Consider the following 14758-nt stretch of genomic DNA (forward strand, 5'->3'; position numbering starts at 1 on the left):
TGGCTGTGTGACCTCAGGTATACCACTTGCCCTCTCTGTGCTGCCATCCACTTTGTACATGGCAGGAGAGCCACCCGCCAGGACTGTGGCTCGATGACATAAACAGGCCACCAAGTAGGTGTTCCAACCCCCAGATTTCACTGTGGACTGCTGGGAAGCGTTGGCTGATCTCGCTCTCGGGGTGGGAGGACCGAGTAGTGCCAACTGGCTGGGCTCTACCATTCCCCCTGGGCCTGCACCACCTGGGAAGGCGGGGTGTGGGCTGGGGCGGGAGGGAGGCAGGGAGTGTGGGGGTGAGTGAGTCAGCCCTGGCCTCGCCTCCCGACACAGGCTTCAACACCCACCCCCCACCTCACAGGAGGAGTGTCTGTATTTGGCTGGGGATGAAGAAGCAGGATTAAAACCCAGGTCCTCCCCTCCCGGGCAGAGGTCACAGCCCCTTGGCTCTGTGGTCTTCTGAGGACAACAGAACCAGACCCTAGAAGACAGGGCTGGGTGGTGTTGTGCCCAGGAAACTGAGGCCAGAGGAGGGTAACTCAGGGGCAGAAGCGCGACTAGCTCAGCCCCCGCTGGCACCAGGTGTCTGCCTCATCTTGGAGCTTGCAGTCCTCGTCACCAAGGGGCAGCACCATGTCTGCCCTTCTCCCCTACGCCTGGGACCACAGTCCCCCCCCCCCACACTCACGGGTACTTCGTCTGCGTCCTCCTCCTTAGGAGGCCTCCCCAGGCCCCTCAGTGGGCTCTGTGCCCCCTGCACTGTAACACTTCACATGAACCCCAACTTCTTATAACTGCCCTGTTGTCTGCCACAGCCCCAAGAACCTGAGTGCCATGAAACTGGGGGCCTCATCTCTTGCACCGTGGCCCTGACACCCAGCTCCTAAAAAGCTTTCCACCTCTGTCCTGACCACACCAGTTCCTGGGGACAGAAAAAACCTCTGAAGGAGAAGGAAAGAGACAGACTCAGAGCACAAGGCCCGGGCCTGCAGACAAACCTGGAAAGGAGCCTCCCGGCGCTCCCTAGGGGCAGTTACCCAGGGCTTCACTGGCAGGGATGCAGACTGCCCCTTCCCAAACTGACCGGGGCCAAGGAGGACACCCACTCCCTTTTTTGAATCCCAACCAGCCAACAGCCTTGCCTGGACGTTTGGAAGTTAGGCTTCTCCCAGTTGATTTGAGACTCTGCTGGTAGGTGAAGAAGCCTTAAGATGAAGATGCTTTTAAAATGGACAGCACAACACAGCTGTCCCTGGGATATGCTGACAAGTGCCAGCCCTTTCTTCCTGCACCAGGAGGCTGACCCAGGACCCAGCTGTCAGCTTCTCCAGCCTGAGACCGGCCTACTGGGACAGTGTCTGGGGTGAGTTTTAAGTGGACTCCAGGTAGAAATGACCCTCCACTGCCCTGACACCCTCTCTGGGTGGGAGGAGGGGTGCTGGATGGGGTGTTGCTTGGTTCTTGTTTTGACATTGTTGGGAGTGGCAGGTGTTAGAGCCCTGGAGGGTAATTTAACTGAATCTTTCCCAGGGAAAGAAGCACATCCTAAACATTTCACACACATCACTATATAGAATCCCCCCGTCAGAGGAAGGGGCTGTTGTTCCCTTTTAAAGAGGCAGACACAGGTTCAGGGAAGTCCAGTGATTTGCCCAATATCACACAGCAAGGGAGCAGCTGAGGGAAGATCCAGTTTCCACAAGTCAGTTTCCAAAGCCTCTTCTACTTTTGACCCACACCACAAAGAGACAAAGAGAGAAGAGAGGGCAGAAGGGAGAGAGGAGGCAAGAAAAGGATAAATATGCTTTCCTCCGTCCTAAATGCCCATCACCCTGCCTTCTTTTGTGGCCTGCCCACTGTGCACCTGCTAACATCTGCCTGTTTCCTGGGGCTGCAGTAGGATGACAGCCCAGCATGTGTCCTCTGATGGGAAGATCTAGTCCAGGCCCCCACCCACAGAAGCGAGCACTGCAGAAGAGAAAAGCATCCCCCTCCTGTGCAGAGCCCACCCACTGAGCAAGTCTGCAGAGGCGGTTCCTGTGGGCGGAGCTACCAAAGCCTGCTTGTCTCTGTTGCCAGGCAACAGGCTCTTACCCAAGGACCTGCCCAGAGTTCCTGGGGCATCACTAGTCAATGACCGATGACCGATGACTGATGACCAAGGGAGCTCTCACAAGCTCCAGGACCCTGCAAATCCAGAACTGTGATGTCCAATCAGGTAGCCACCAGCCCAGGTGGCTTTTATATTTTTAAATGAAATGAAATTTTAAAATCAATCCCTCACTCTCAACTAGCTGTATTTCGGGTGTCTGTCGGCTACCTGTGGCCAGGGGTTGTACACTGGATAGGGCAGAGAGAGGACATTTTCATTGTTGCGGGAAGTTCTATGGGACAGCATAGAAGATGCTCTTCAATCTCTCTCAATCTGCATCAATGCCGAGACAACCAGTTTTCTTTACAAAAAGGCAACTCCATCATTTTCAAATAGACTGAGGTGAGTGGGGCTGAGGAGAAGCCACAAAAGATTCTTTCTAGAATTATCAAACACATGAAATGCCCAGCAGATCATATTTTCTTTCTTGTGCCCACAGCAGGCATTGCTAATCAATTGTAGCACTGCCTCCTACGGAATCCAGGAGCCTCTGACTCTCTCAACACAATGTTACAGGCAGCCAGAACTAATCCATCCAGATTAGCACTTGACTCGGAATCTGTAATCTGACCTAGTCCAATTTCAAAGGAAGAACTGAAACCCAATGAAATAAAGTGACCTGCCCAAGGTCAGTTGTTAGGTCAAGGCCAAGCCAGGATTAAAACTCATACTTCCTGCCTCCTATCTCCCCCTCAGGCCTCCCCGCTTAAATCTCTGGATGGCTGAAATCCACAATCCTCAGAGAAGAGGCCTGGAAACTCAGTGACTGAAAACTAAAAAAGTGATGACAATAACAATAACAGTGATGCCAATGTATCGATCACTTGCTATATGGCCAGCCCCAGGCTTAGTTTTCACTGTGGCTTCCTTTGTTCTTATGACAGTCTATACTGTATGTATTATTCTCCTCATTTTCCAGACAGTGAGTAAAGGGAGAGCTGAAGACCCAAGAGGACCTGCCCAAGGTCACACAGTCACCAAATGCCGATATAGATCAGCGAGTCACCATTGACAGCACACAATTTCAGAGTCTGTACCCTAACGCGTACCTTCATCTCACAGCACCCCGGACTCAAGTACTCTCTGTCGGGTGCAGCACACACTCCCATGACCCCAAGCCACAAGGCCCCGCAAATCACCCACTGCCAGCGCCCCCACCAGCACTGGCACATGCTCGGTGTGCCAGTGCGTCACCCTTGAGCCACGTTCCCAGCGCTTTTGTTTGATTCTGAGACACAGCCTCACTGAGCTGCCCAGGGTGGTCTTCCACTTGTGGTCCTCCCACCTAGGGAGTAGCTGGCATTACGAGCGTGCACAACCGCATGCCTGGTGAGCCTGGACATTAGAACCACTGAAAGGACAGGGAGAAGAGATTCTCATCACCTGCCATCCAGTGAGCACCTAGCGTAAACCATCCAGTATCTACAAAGAGGTCTGAAGGACAACCACTCCCAGGTGGAGAAACTGAGGCTCAGGGAAGAAAGGATGGGGGTCCCGGGCCAGGGTGCTTCAATTGCTGGACAGGACTCTGGGGCCTTCCCAGGAGGACTCTAAACCAGGCAGGGGACTGTGTGGGTGCAGCCCTGTTCCTGCCTTTTCCCACCTACATGACCTCGGACAAAGCCTTTCCCTCTTCATGCCTGGGTCTCCCCGAAGTGGAAGCAACAGTCCTGCCTCAGTCAAAGAATGCGCCCAAAAATGTAAGACATAGGTGTAAACCTTAAAGAGGGATGGTCGTCATAATAAACTGCACAGTACAAACCTGTCTTAACTTACCCTGAAATAAACCCATAAAAGGCATTTTGATGTGGAACTGGGAAGGAGGGCCCAGCAAACTACAGCCTGAAGGCTAAATCCAGTCCACCATCTGGTTTGGGGGTTTGAGGGATTTTCTTGCAATGCAAGAGCTAAAAATCTTTGTTTTACATTTTGTAATGATTGAGAAAAATAAAAAGTAGACTATTTCATGACAAATGAAAATTTTATGAAATTCAAATTTCAGTGTCCATAAGTGAAGCTAAGTCAGAACACAGCCATGCCCATTTGCTATCACATGGTGGCCACTTCTGCGTGAGGAGGTAATGACTGGGCCCTTAGGATCTGCTGAGCCCAAAATATTTACTGTTGGGTCCTTCAGAGAAAAATGCCAACCCCTGGGTTAACTCATGGAATGATTAAAATTGTCCCCATTTTACAGATGAAGAAAACCGAGGCTCCCAAAGAGGAAGTGGTTTGCCCAAGGCCCCAAGGCAGGAAAGCAGTGTTGCTGGGGTTGGAACCCTGGAGAGGAAATGCTGAACCTGGGATTGGGTTGCTGGAGATAGAGATTTGGGATCTTCCAGACAGACTGTGACCCAATGCATGCTTCAGGCCACCTGCTGAGAAATCTAAGCCCAGTCCTATTTGCTGCGACCTCCGAGATATAAAATAAGGGCGAGGAAATGGGCTGTCATGTCCCTCTGCCTGCCTGGCCCTCTCCGGAGCTGTGTTGGGCAGATATCACTGCTATGAGTTTCGGGCCCAGCGATGGGGCTTCAGGGCAGGGCACACCCAGCAGCAACGGGCCCTGCACCCCGCCCAGTGGGCACCAACTCAGCTGCTTTCACCACGCTGCCTCGCTGAGTCTCAGCAGAGAAATTGCCCAAGACTAATTGCAAGTAATATTTAATTTTATCATGGATAATTACATGAAATTAATCCGACTTCTACCTGGAAGCACTTTGTTACCATCTGCCTTTCCAAGGAGCCGGGGCAGAGTCGAGGCACACAGGAGCAGTGGGGTGTGGGGAGTAGTGGGAGGGCCAAGCTTTGGAGGGAGCAGGCCACAGCTGCCACCAAGTTACCCGGTGGCCTGGGTGCTGGCACTTGGGCGGCACCGACTGCACGCCTGCGCGCCGCACCAGGGGCCTGTCTGTCAAGGCCAGCTGCACAGCACACGAGCCAGCACTGGGAAGCCCTGCCCGGCCACTTCCTAGCCTCGTGAGCGTGCCCAAGCTGGCTCACCTCTTGGGTGGGCCTCAGTTTCCTCAGCTGTCAATGGGAATGGGGCTAGCGAGTCTCCCGTGGTGGTTCCAAGCAGCCTGTGAGAGCACAGCCAGCACACTGGGCACAGTCTTGGGTAAGCCCTTGGCAGCTGCTGCTGTGATCGCCTTCATCACGACCATCGCATCGCCATCATTACTGATCTGCCTACTGCCACCACCACCTTCCTGGTCACTACCACTTCCATCACTGTCATGAGGCAGGACCACTGGCAGCCGGGCTTCCTGCCCTCATGGGCCCATCAGAGGCCAGGGTGGACAGCAGGGGGAGACCTTGGGGGAGGCCCTACTTTCTCAGCCTGCCCTGGAAGGCCCCCCACGCAGAGCCTCTGAGAGCCTCTGAGCCAAGCACGAACAAGGCTCTGCAGGGCTGGGAAGCCCAGGCCGCCCCTCCCAGACTCCGGCTCCCCATCCAGCCCTCCAGGAGCCCTATTTGGGGGTGCAGGCCCCCCAAGGCACCAAGAAGAAAAAAGAGGCTCCTCCCCCACCGCTGCTGCTGCTGCCAGCCTCCCTGAGGCCTGAGGGGGCCCGGAGCTGCTCTGAAAGGCCGCTGGGCGCCGGGGGCTCATTCAGCTGTTTTCGGGTGGCTCCAATGAGTTCATTTTACCACAGCAGAATATTAAACAGCTCCTGGGGAAACAGATGCTGGGCTTTGGTTTCAGCTTGAGGGAAGAAGGGAGGCTGTGGGCCAGCGAGGGGAGAACTCGAGTTCTGCCGGAGGCAGCTCCAAACCTTTCCAGGTGGCCAGGCCATGTGGTTACCAGGATGACGGATGACAGCGCAGGTCCTGAGGGCCCGGCTGGCCCCTTGCTTCTCGGAGTCTTCATGGCTCCTCCAGGAGGTGGGAACTCCCTGGTGCCCATTTTACAGAAGGGGAAACTAAGGCAGATAGAAGCAATCTGACCCACTCCAGGCAACACAGGAGAGGGAGCTGGAATTCGGACCCAGCCCCCAGGCATCACCTTGGTCCTCTAATTATAGCACATGGAGCCCCGAACACACCCGGAGCTGCTAAGAGCTTTGCCTCCCCTGTGCTCAGACTTCCCCCTCCCTGGAGCGCCCATTCCACTTTCTATTATTCTAATAATAATCCATGGCTTCTGCACAGCCTTCTCAGAGGCTGCAAAACATGTCTGGGCATATGGCTTCCTCCACGCTGTACCGCAGCATCCCTCTTCCAGATGAGGAAACTGAGGCCCAGCCATCAGGGTGGATCCCAAAGCCACTGCTCCGCTGAGGATGAAGCCATGAGGACATCCCTCCCTCCACCACAGACTCTGGCTCAGACTGGGCTCTCACCACTGGAGCACAGAGGGGTGAGGTCGCTTGGCCCAGGTCACACAGGCCCAGTTCAGAGATCACAGCCATGGGCCTCCTGCTTCTGGCTCACATTGGGGACCCCACACTCCTGGGCACCCACACAGGTGCTAATCATAACAGAGCCTCCTCCTCTGGGGACCTGGCTGGCACCTATGTTTTTCTTCTCTACCCTTGGGAATAAAGAATAACAGCAATGGTTCCTGCATTGAAGTTTACCCAGTGTGGTCGATGACCATGAGGCTTCGGGTGCAGGCAAGGTTTAGTGCCCACAGCACTCACAGGTGGACACCACCATTGTCTTTACTCAGAGATGAGGAAATGAAGTTCCAGGTCCAACATGCCTGATACTTACACAGGGCCTCTATGCCAGGGCAGTGCTGCTGGGGACCGACCTATGCCCCTAGGACTATCCCGTCACCTGGACAAGGCCCCAGCCACACACCCTCTCCGAAGCCCCATTTCAGACCATCCAATTCTCGTTGCCCTAGGGTCACTCGGTAGGTGACAGGAGGTCTGAGCTTGTGGCCTTCTTCCTGACTGCCATGGACCCACTGTGTCCCCAAGCCAGAGACAGCCTGGCCCGGAGGGCAGAAAGCACGGGAGGCAGAGCCAGCTTTGCCACTTGGAAGCCCTCAGGCAGATCTTTTCCTTCTCTGCACTTCACCCAGTCAACGGTTTCTCAAGGGCATTTGGTGTGGCAGGTGACACCTGGGACACCCTGAGCTCTCCAGACCTGTCCCTACTATTTCAGTGGTTCCAGAATGGTGCAGAGTTCAGAAGCTGTACTGGAGCCTGGCCTCTCCTCTCCCTGGATTCTGGGAAGCTCTGGTAGGCAGGAATCAAGGGTTCAGTACTGGAAACAATGCACCCCAATTCCACCCCTGCCTGTTACCAGCTGGGAGACGGAGCCTGTCACCACCTCTGAGCCTCAGTTTCCCCACCTGTAAGTGTCCTGGGATGCTGATGGGATAGAGCAGTGGGTGAGGTCAGGCTTGCCCCTTGCCACCACATTGAAGCAACTGGTATCTCAGCCCCAGTCCCTAATACCTTCAGTGCTTGGTACATATCACAGAGACAAAAAACCCAGTTGGGCATTCTAAGGGAGGCCACTGAGCATAGCTTGAAACCTCCAAGAAAGGACAATGTCCAGACTGCCATGAAGAGAGTGGGAAGCCAGGGCTGTGGCCCTGAGCCGCAGGCAGGGGCTGGGCTCCAAAGGGTTAAGGCCTCTGTCTCTCTGGAGGGGACAGGCAGCAGCTGAGGCTGCCCTGCTCCCGCTGCCTGAAGCCTGACCCCTGACATTTCCACTCCCTGCTGCACTTGCATTTAAAAAAGGGAAGGAAAAAACTGGAACGGTGCACACGCACAAACAGGTTGGGGGGCGGGGAGGAGAGCAGCAATGAAGGAGTGTGGGCTACAGTTTCCTTTAGCAGGGTTCAGTTCACCCAAAAAATAATCTTTAAAAAAAGAAAGACCTAGAAGGGGGAACAGGAGAATTAAAAGGTGGCAGACAAGTTCTCCTGAATCACCAGGCAAGGCTACATTTTCTGATTAATTAACCCTGAAAGGGGTCTCTCTCCTGGCCCTTCCTGGAGGAGGCTCTGGCTGGAAGAACCCTGGTCACAAAGCAGGGCGGCCTCTCTGGGGGGATTTCGGGCGGGGGGGGAGCTCCATCCCATCTCCAGGATGCGCTATAGTTAAAGCCAAAGATGATAAGGAATTTATCAAATGAGATTTAGGCAGGGAAACCCTAATTAAGAGGTTAGTCTCCAGCTTAATTGCCTTCAAACCTAGGCAGAACCAGGCAGATGGATCTTCAGTCTGACCTCATTAAAAAATAACAATAACCAAATAGAATACAGGGTAAAATCCCAAGTCCACCAGGAGGCTAACAAGAGTGAGGTGGGGGAGGGGACATGGAAGGGACTGGGCTGGCCTGACCCAGAATCTGCACATCACCCCGACCTGCGGTCCCGCCCTTTCCCTCTCTTCTCTCTTGAAATCTAGTGATTCTGGGCTTCCCCCTTCCTGAGGCAGCTTCCCCCACAGTCCCTAAAGCTGGCATGCCAGAAGATAAATTCGGAAGCATGCCCCCCCACAAAAACCCGGGCTAAAGCCACATACCACACAAAACGATTGCAGGCCTGGTCATCTGGGGTTAAGAATGGTTTTTGTTTGGGGCAGAGAATGCGGAGGAGTCCAAAGGAACTGGCCAGATGATTGTTCCAGGAATGAAAGGGAGAGAAGGAGAAAGAGGAAGGGAGACAGCGGGGGGGGGGGGGGGGGACACACCAGGGACGACAACACAGCAAACACCTGGGGAACGACAGCCCAGATACTTTTCTGTCTCCCAGGAAAGGACTGGAGTGGAAAGTTTTCACCCTGGTCCCTAGCACACAGGCAGGGGGTGCGGATACGGCCCACTCTGTGTGGACAGTCTGCCCCGCCGGCCTCTCACCGCCCCACCTTTGTTTGATTAAATTGTAAATGGATGCTTGAGATGGAGAATGAATCAGAAGAGAATTTTTTTCCAAAAGCAAAACCAAGAACCCTCCAGTCCAATGTGCTTGCTCACCACTGTAAGGATTTGGGGAGAAACAAGAAGAAAAGCCCCAAGGAAACATTGTTTCTGCCTGCCCTGCCTTGGTGACCCAGACAGACGACAAAGCAGCAGGGAACAGCTCTTAGGCTTCTGACCGGCCGGCAGGCACTGTATTTCAAGGGCTACACGTGGTTTGCCTCCCAACTCTCTGAGGACAACAAGCCGCCATCTATGTCTTTAACTATAATTACCATCATCGTCATGACATCAGCAAAGTTTTCTTACATTAGAAAGGACTGACTTTCCAAACCCCACAGACAGGGACCTACAGGCTGGATGCATGGATACAGAGGGGGCTGCAGGAAGTGCATGGTTCTTCTCTCAGAGCCATTTTCTCACTGACTCACACTCAAAACTACCCATCTAGCTATCTGGGGGTTTCTGTCAAGCATGGCGCCCACTGGCTCTACCCTGCCCAGCTCCTGAGACACCCCCCAGAGCTGCAGGCAACCTCAGTGCCCACTGGGGAGCGAGCTCTCCTGTCGAGTGCAGGGACGCCGCGCTCCTCCACTTCCTGCTGTCCCACTCCATCCCTGGTGAGTTCCTGACTCCTGCCCAGGAGGTGGACAGAATGTGTGTTTTTCCAAGGCTCAGTGACATCTGTGATGTAGTGGGCACTGAGCTGAGTGCCTTTCACTATATCTATTACCATGCCTTGTTTCACCCAAGGACAGATAGAAAAACTGAGGCTTAGGGAGGGGACTTAGGTTGGTCCAACAGGAGGCTGCAGCCCAGGCATCCTGTGCCTTCTTCCTCCCAAGCTCCAGGACGTGAAAGCCAACTCCAATAGCCAGAGGTCAGATGACCCACAGGAAATCCCACCATGGCCAGTGTCCCTGATGTCTGCAGCAAGCCTTGCCTGGGTGGTACAGAGGTTTGTCCCAGGCCACAGAGTCTCAGGCAAGCACAACTTGCAGAAGGAGGAGATGGGTAGGACCAGCAGCTCAAGATGGGGAGAAGATTCCCACGTGCAGGGCCCTGCCTTCCCTGCTTGCCAGCCAAACATGGGTGTGGTCCCTGGCCCAGCCCCTCTGAGGAAACCCCGTCTCTCCCTACAGGCTGCCAAGGCCGCCCAACCTGAGACCAGGCAGGAGGCACCTGTGCACCTGGATGCACAAGAGGCACCAGATGCCCTAGCTCGCTGGAATCCTAGAGACACCAGGATTGACCCACTGGACAGATTAGCAGGCTTGACCACGTTGCACCAACCTGCTCTAATCACACCTTGCTGTCACCCCTAGGCCTGGGGTCCTGACTGCTGCCTCTTCCCTGTGGGAAATGCATGAAGATTCAAATAGCCAAGGGCCTGAGAGTAAATGTCAGGAGGCATGAGACCTGGGTTGGTTTTTCTTTTGAGCACCTGCGGGTGAGAAGCACAGCTTTCCATGCCAGGGTGCTCGGCAGCTTTGAGCACAGCTCAGACAGGCCCAGGAATGAATCTACATTCTACTCCCTCCTAGGTGGGTGGCCTTGACGAGCTAACTTTGCTTCTCTGAGCCTCAGTTTTCTCACCTGTAAAGTGGGGAGTTGGCAGGATGGGCACTCGATAATCACAGCCTGTTATGATTCCTTTGCCATGCAGAGAGTCCCAGAGAAAAGTGAAAGAAAAGATTCCAGGAGGCAGACGCCAGCCCTGGTCAGCAGGAGGTCCAGGCTGGCACATCTCCTTGGGCTGACCTCAGCTGTCCTGTGCTTTCCTGTCACGGTGACCTTGACCAGGCCCGGAGAAGTGCTTGGGGATAAAGGGAGACAGAGGCTCCTGAGCTGGGCCATAAATCGTGGCCTGCCCAGCTCAGAGAGGAAACAGACCTCCCTCACACACATGTACACGCACACATACCTGCAGCAGGCTGAGCCCCATCCGGGGGGACCACGGGGATATCCCCTCCTCAAACCTGGTGCTCCAAACCATCAGTAAAGCACTTTCACCTTCCAGAAGGGACCGGGCCACAGGGCAGGAAAACAGACATTTTCTCAGATACTGAGGGCTCCGACAAGCCACTGTTAATTGCACATCTACTATGTGGGCCAGAGTTCATCCTCAATGTGCATAACTCCCTCCACCAGACAGGATAGTCCACAATTGGCCCATCTGACTGCCTACCAGCCCTGAGCAGTGTGGCCCCACCTGTCTCGTCTCCCACCTGACCCCCAGCCCACTTCCACCACACCCTCCTCCCAGTCTTTGCTCCCAGAACACACCAGCTCAGTCCTGCCTCCGGGGCCTGCCTTTGCTCCTCCCTTGCCCAACACCCTTCCTGCTCAGCCTGGCATGGCGGGCTCCAGCATGTGGGAGCCCACTGCTAAAGACACAGGAAGGCTGGCACCCTGGTGAGGGCTGCAGTCACTGTGGTGGCATGACATTGGCCATAACAATGGCAGTGTTTAGACCTTGGGGATCTGGACGAAGGCTATGGTTTCCTCCCCAGAGCTAGGGGTCAGCAGGTCACCAACTGGCTGGTCCCTCATTACTTGGGTGTCAGTTCACTGCTGCTACTTCACAGAGAAGTAGTACTCCTGGTGGCCCAGCCTGGAGTCTCTCACTCATGTCCCCTCTGATTCTCTGCCCAGCCCCACCCACCCTGTGTTTGCCCATCTGCTTGTCGATCTGTCCCCTCCCCTAGCATGTGAATTCCTTACAGGCTCTGCACCAGAGCCCAGCACCCAGAACAACGTGGCCTGGTGGTGAGGTGCTGGGTACTTACTCATTTGTTGAATGAATGAATGAATGAATGAATGAATGAAATGAATGAATATGCCAGTGCTTTCAGATTCAGACTTTACTACCGTGTTTTGAGTATTATTTGAACCAACCTCAATGGCTCAAGGTAGTTTGGGGATTCTCAGCCCGGGCAATAGTGACATTTGGGGTTGGATGGTCTGTTGGGGGAGGATGATGAGGCCTGTCCAGGGCACTGTAGGGTTTAGCAAGATCCCCGGCCTCTCCCCAGGAGATGCCAGCATAATCCTCCCTCCCTGAAGTTGTAACAATCATAAGCATCTCTAGACATCGCAGAGTGTCCCCTGGGATGACATCATGCCATGTGAGGAGCATTCCCACAGCCCAGTTCGAAGCCAAGGACACTGAAGCTCAGGGAGCAGCTGTGACTTGGTAGAAGGTCCCCCACGGGATCGGGAGTGACTCCCTCACAGAAACTTCAGAGTGGGTGTTCCCAGCAACACTCAGAGAGAAACACAAGGCAAACACCCAGGGTTACAGGCAAAGAACTGAGGCTCAGAGAGGTGACTCACCCACCTAAGTCCGTACCATCAAGTGGCAGAGCTGGGATTTGAACCCAGGCCCACACAACTCTAGGTCTTGGATGCTCACTCTCAGCCTCTCTGTCCTTCTCCCCCTCATCTGCCCTCTCAGATCAGTCCCAGCCTGCCAGGATCCCCAGGTCCCACCTGGTGCCAGACACAGGGCTTCCGTTCCTCTGGCAGCTCCCAGTCTGGCTGTGGCTGCCACAGGCTCCTGCGAAGTGGTCAGAGGCTGCGGACAGTGCATCGCGTGAATCCCTTCCACAGGAAGGCTGCCCATGACTCGTGCCTATCAGGGAACCACTGCCAGCAACAGTGCCTGACCGCGCCAGGCTGTGGCCAGCCCACTGCTATCCACATGGGGTCTGACTGCTCCAAACAAGGGGCCAGGTCTACACAGACTGCCCCGCCCCAGGGCACACATCTGGCCCATGAATGCCCGTGAATGCCCAACTCATGAATGTTAACTCGCTGACTCCTCCAAGCCCCATGAAATAGACACTACTATCTCTCAGAAGTGAGGAAATGGAGGCACAGAGGAGTTAAGTAACCTGTCTGAGGCCACACAGCTGGGAGGTGGAGTTGCTGGGGTTTGAACCCAGATTGTCTGGCTCCAGAGCCTGCACTCTTAACCATGTTTTACAGTGCTGGCTACAAGTACCCTACTTATCCTCACGATACTTCTAGGACAAAGATACTGGTTTTTTGTTATTGTTTTTATTTTCAGTTTTACCAGTGAGATCAGGCTGGGAGCAATGAGGTGCTAGTCTGAGGCACAGCTGGGCAGAGCCACAAGGCCAGCCTGAAAGCCAGACACCTCATCTAGTGGGATGTGGTGGGGCCACAGCTTCCCTGAGCTCGAGTCACCTGCAGCAGGTCTCCTCCGTAAAGGGGAATGGAGGGGTGCCGTGGCATCAGGGACGTGTGTCACAGTGCAGCCTACACGGGTCTGGACACTTCTGGTTTATGTCTCTGCAAAGCTTAGCCAGGAAAACCAGGTCCAAGCTCCTCCAGCAGAGTGTCAAGAAGCAGAAGAAGAGAAGGCCAAAGCCAAGGGTTCGTTATAAGCCAGTCCCCACTTTTTGTGGCTGTGCTGTGTAACCTTGGCCAGATTACTTACCCTCTCTGGGCTTTAGTTGTCCCTGCTGAGAACTGTTGTAGGGAAAGGGCACAGAAATGAGAGCTCTTTCACACTGTAGAATTTTACCTAAACTTTCTCCTTAGAGCCATTTCAACAGTGAAAACTATAAGGGGGTGTTTTAGGGTATTTGTCTAATGGAACACATAGTGTCCAAGGTCACCCAGTCTGGATGTCTAACCCACCAAGGCGAGTCTACCAAATAATTCCAAGTGTACACACCCAGGCAGGGAAAACTGGGTCACAGACACTGGCCCATGGCAGCCAGCAATGGCTCTCAAAGACTTTCCACAGAGATGGCCGAAAGCATGTGCCTTCTAAGAAGTTCTGAATTTCCGCTCCTCCCAAAGATGGCTGCGTAGGCAGGCCTAGTGAAGCCAGCCCACAGAAATGCTCCTGGGTTTCCAGCTGTCCCCAAAGGGGAGCAGAACGGGACTCTGGAGTCCCCTGCAGTCACACAGAGAGAGACCAAGGAGAGAGGGACTGCTCAGAGGGTCACAAGAATTCCCTGGGTCAGGAGAGGCAGCCGGCCTCTCTCCTGGGCAGGCCAAGCCCAGCACACAGGGCTCAAATTTCAGGACTACTTTCTCCATTTGCTGAAACCACCAAAGACCCCCACACCTCTGTGTGGGCAAAGGCAGCTCCTCTCTGATTTTCAGCCTTGATGCGGACAGTGTAGAGCCGGGGCCCCCTCTCCAATGGCTGTGACATCTAACTTCCAAAATCATGTGCAGAGCAGGCAAGGAAGGGGCCTGCTGAAACCCGGGACACCAGTTTTCACCAGCTTAAAAAGAGATCAATTTTACTCCAAAGTTTAAAATGAAACATGCTCCTATTTGGGAAAAGAATTTCATTAGGGGGAAAATATAATATAAAAATACCCATTTAGAAAGAATGTGCTATTAATTCTTAGCACTCTATGCAGAAGGGAAAATTGCATTTTTATCTAAATGGTTTTTCTGCATAAGCCATTTACAATATTCTTTGCCTCTCTGTAATAGGCCCCGCTACCATTAGTACTGGGACAACCGGGCTGAGAGCTGAGATCACGCTCAAACACATTTCATACAGACCCCTGGAAATCCATTCCAACGGGGGCCTCAGCATACAGGCCCACATTCCTCTTTTAAGGAAGAAATAAATATTGTTGGTGTCGGGGTGGAGGTGGGGTGCTGATGAGGAAGGAAGGGACGGGATGGTTTAAATTAAAGCAAATGCTCTGGGTCCCTTTAGCCAGCTGTAAGACT

The 14758-nt window shown here is 53.9% G+C and overlaps 1 protein-coding gene across 2 annotated transcripts in view; it reads right to left on the reverse strand.

Moving 5' to 3' along the window:
- The window catches only part of Mn1 (MN1 proto-oncogene, transcriptional regulator), a 44212-nt gene that overhangs the window by 14035 nt on the left and 15419 nt on the right, over window positions 1-14758 (reverse strand). The gene's annotated exons all lie outside the window — the stretch shown is intronic.

This window comes from Heterocephalus glaber, unplaced genomic scaffold (assembly GCF_053883595.1).
Source record: "Heterocephalus glaber isolate CG9 unplaced genomic scaffold, H.glaber_assembly_v1.0 deba00001687, whole genome shotgun sequence".
NCBI lineage: Eukaryota > Metazoa > Chordata > Mammalia > Rodentia > Bathyergidae > Heterocephalus > Heterocephalus glaber.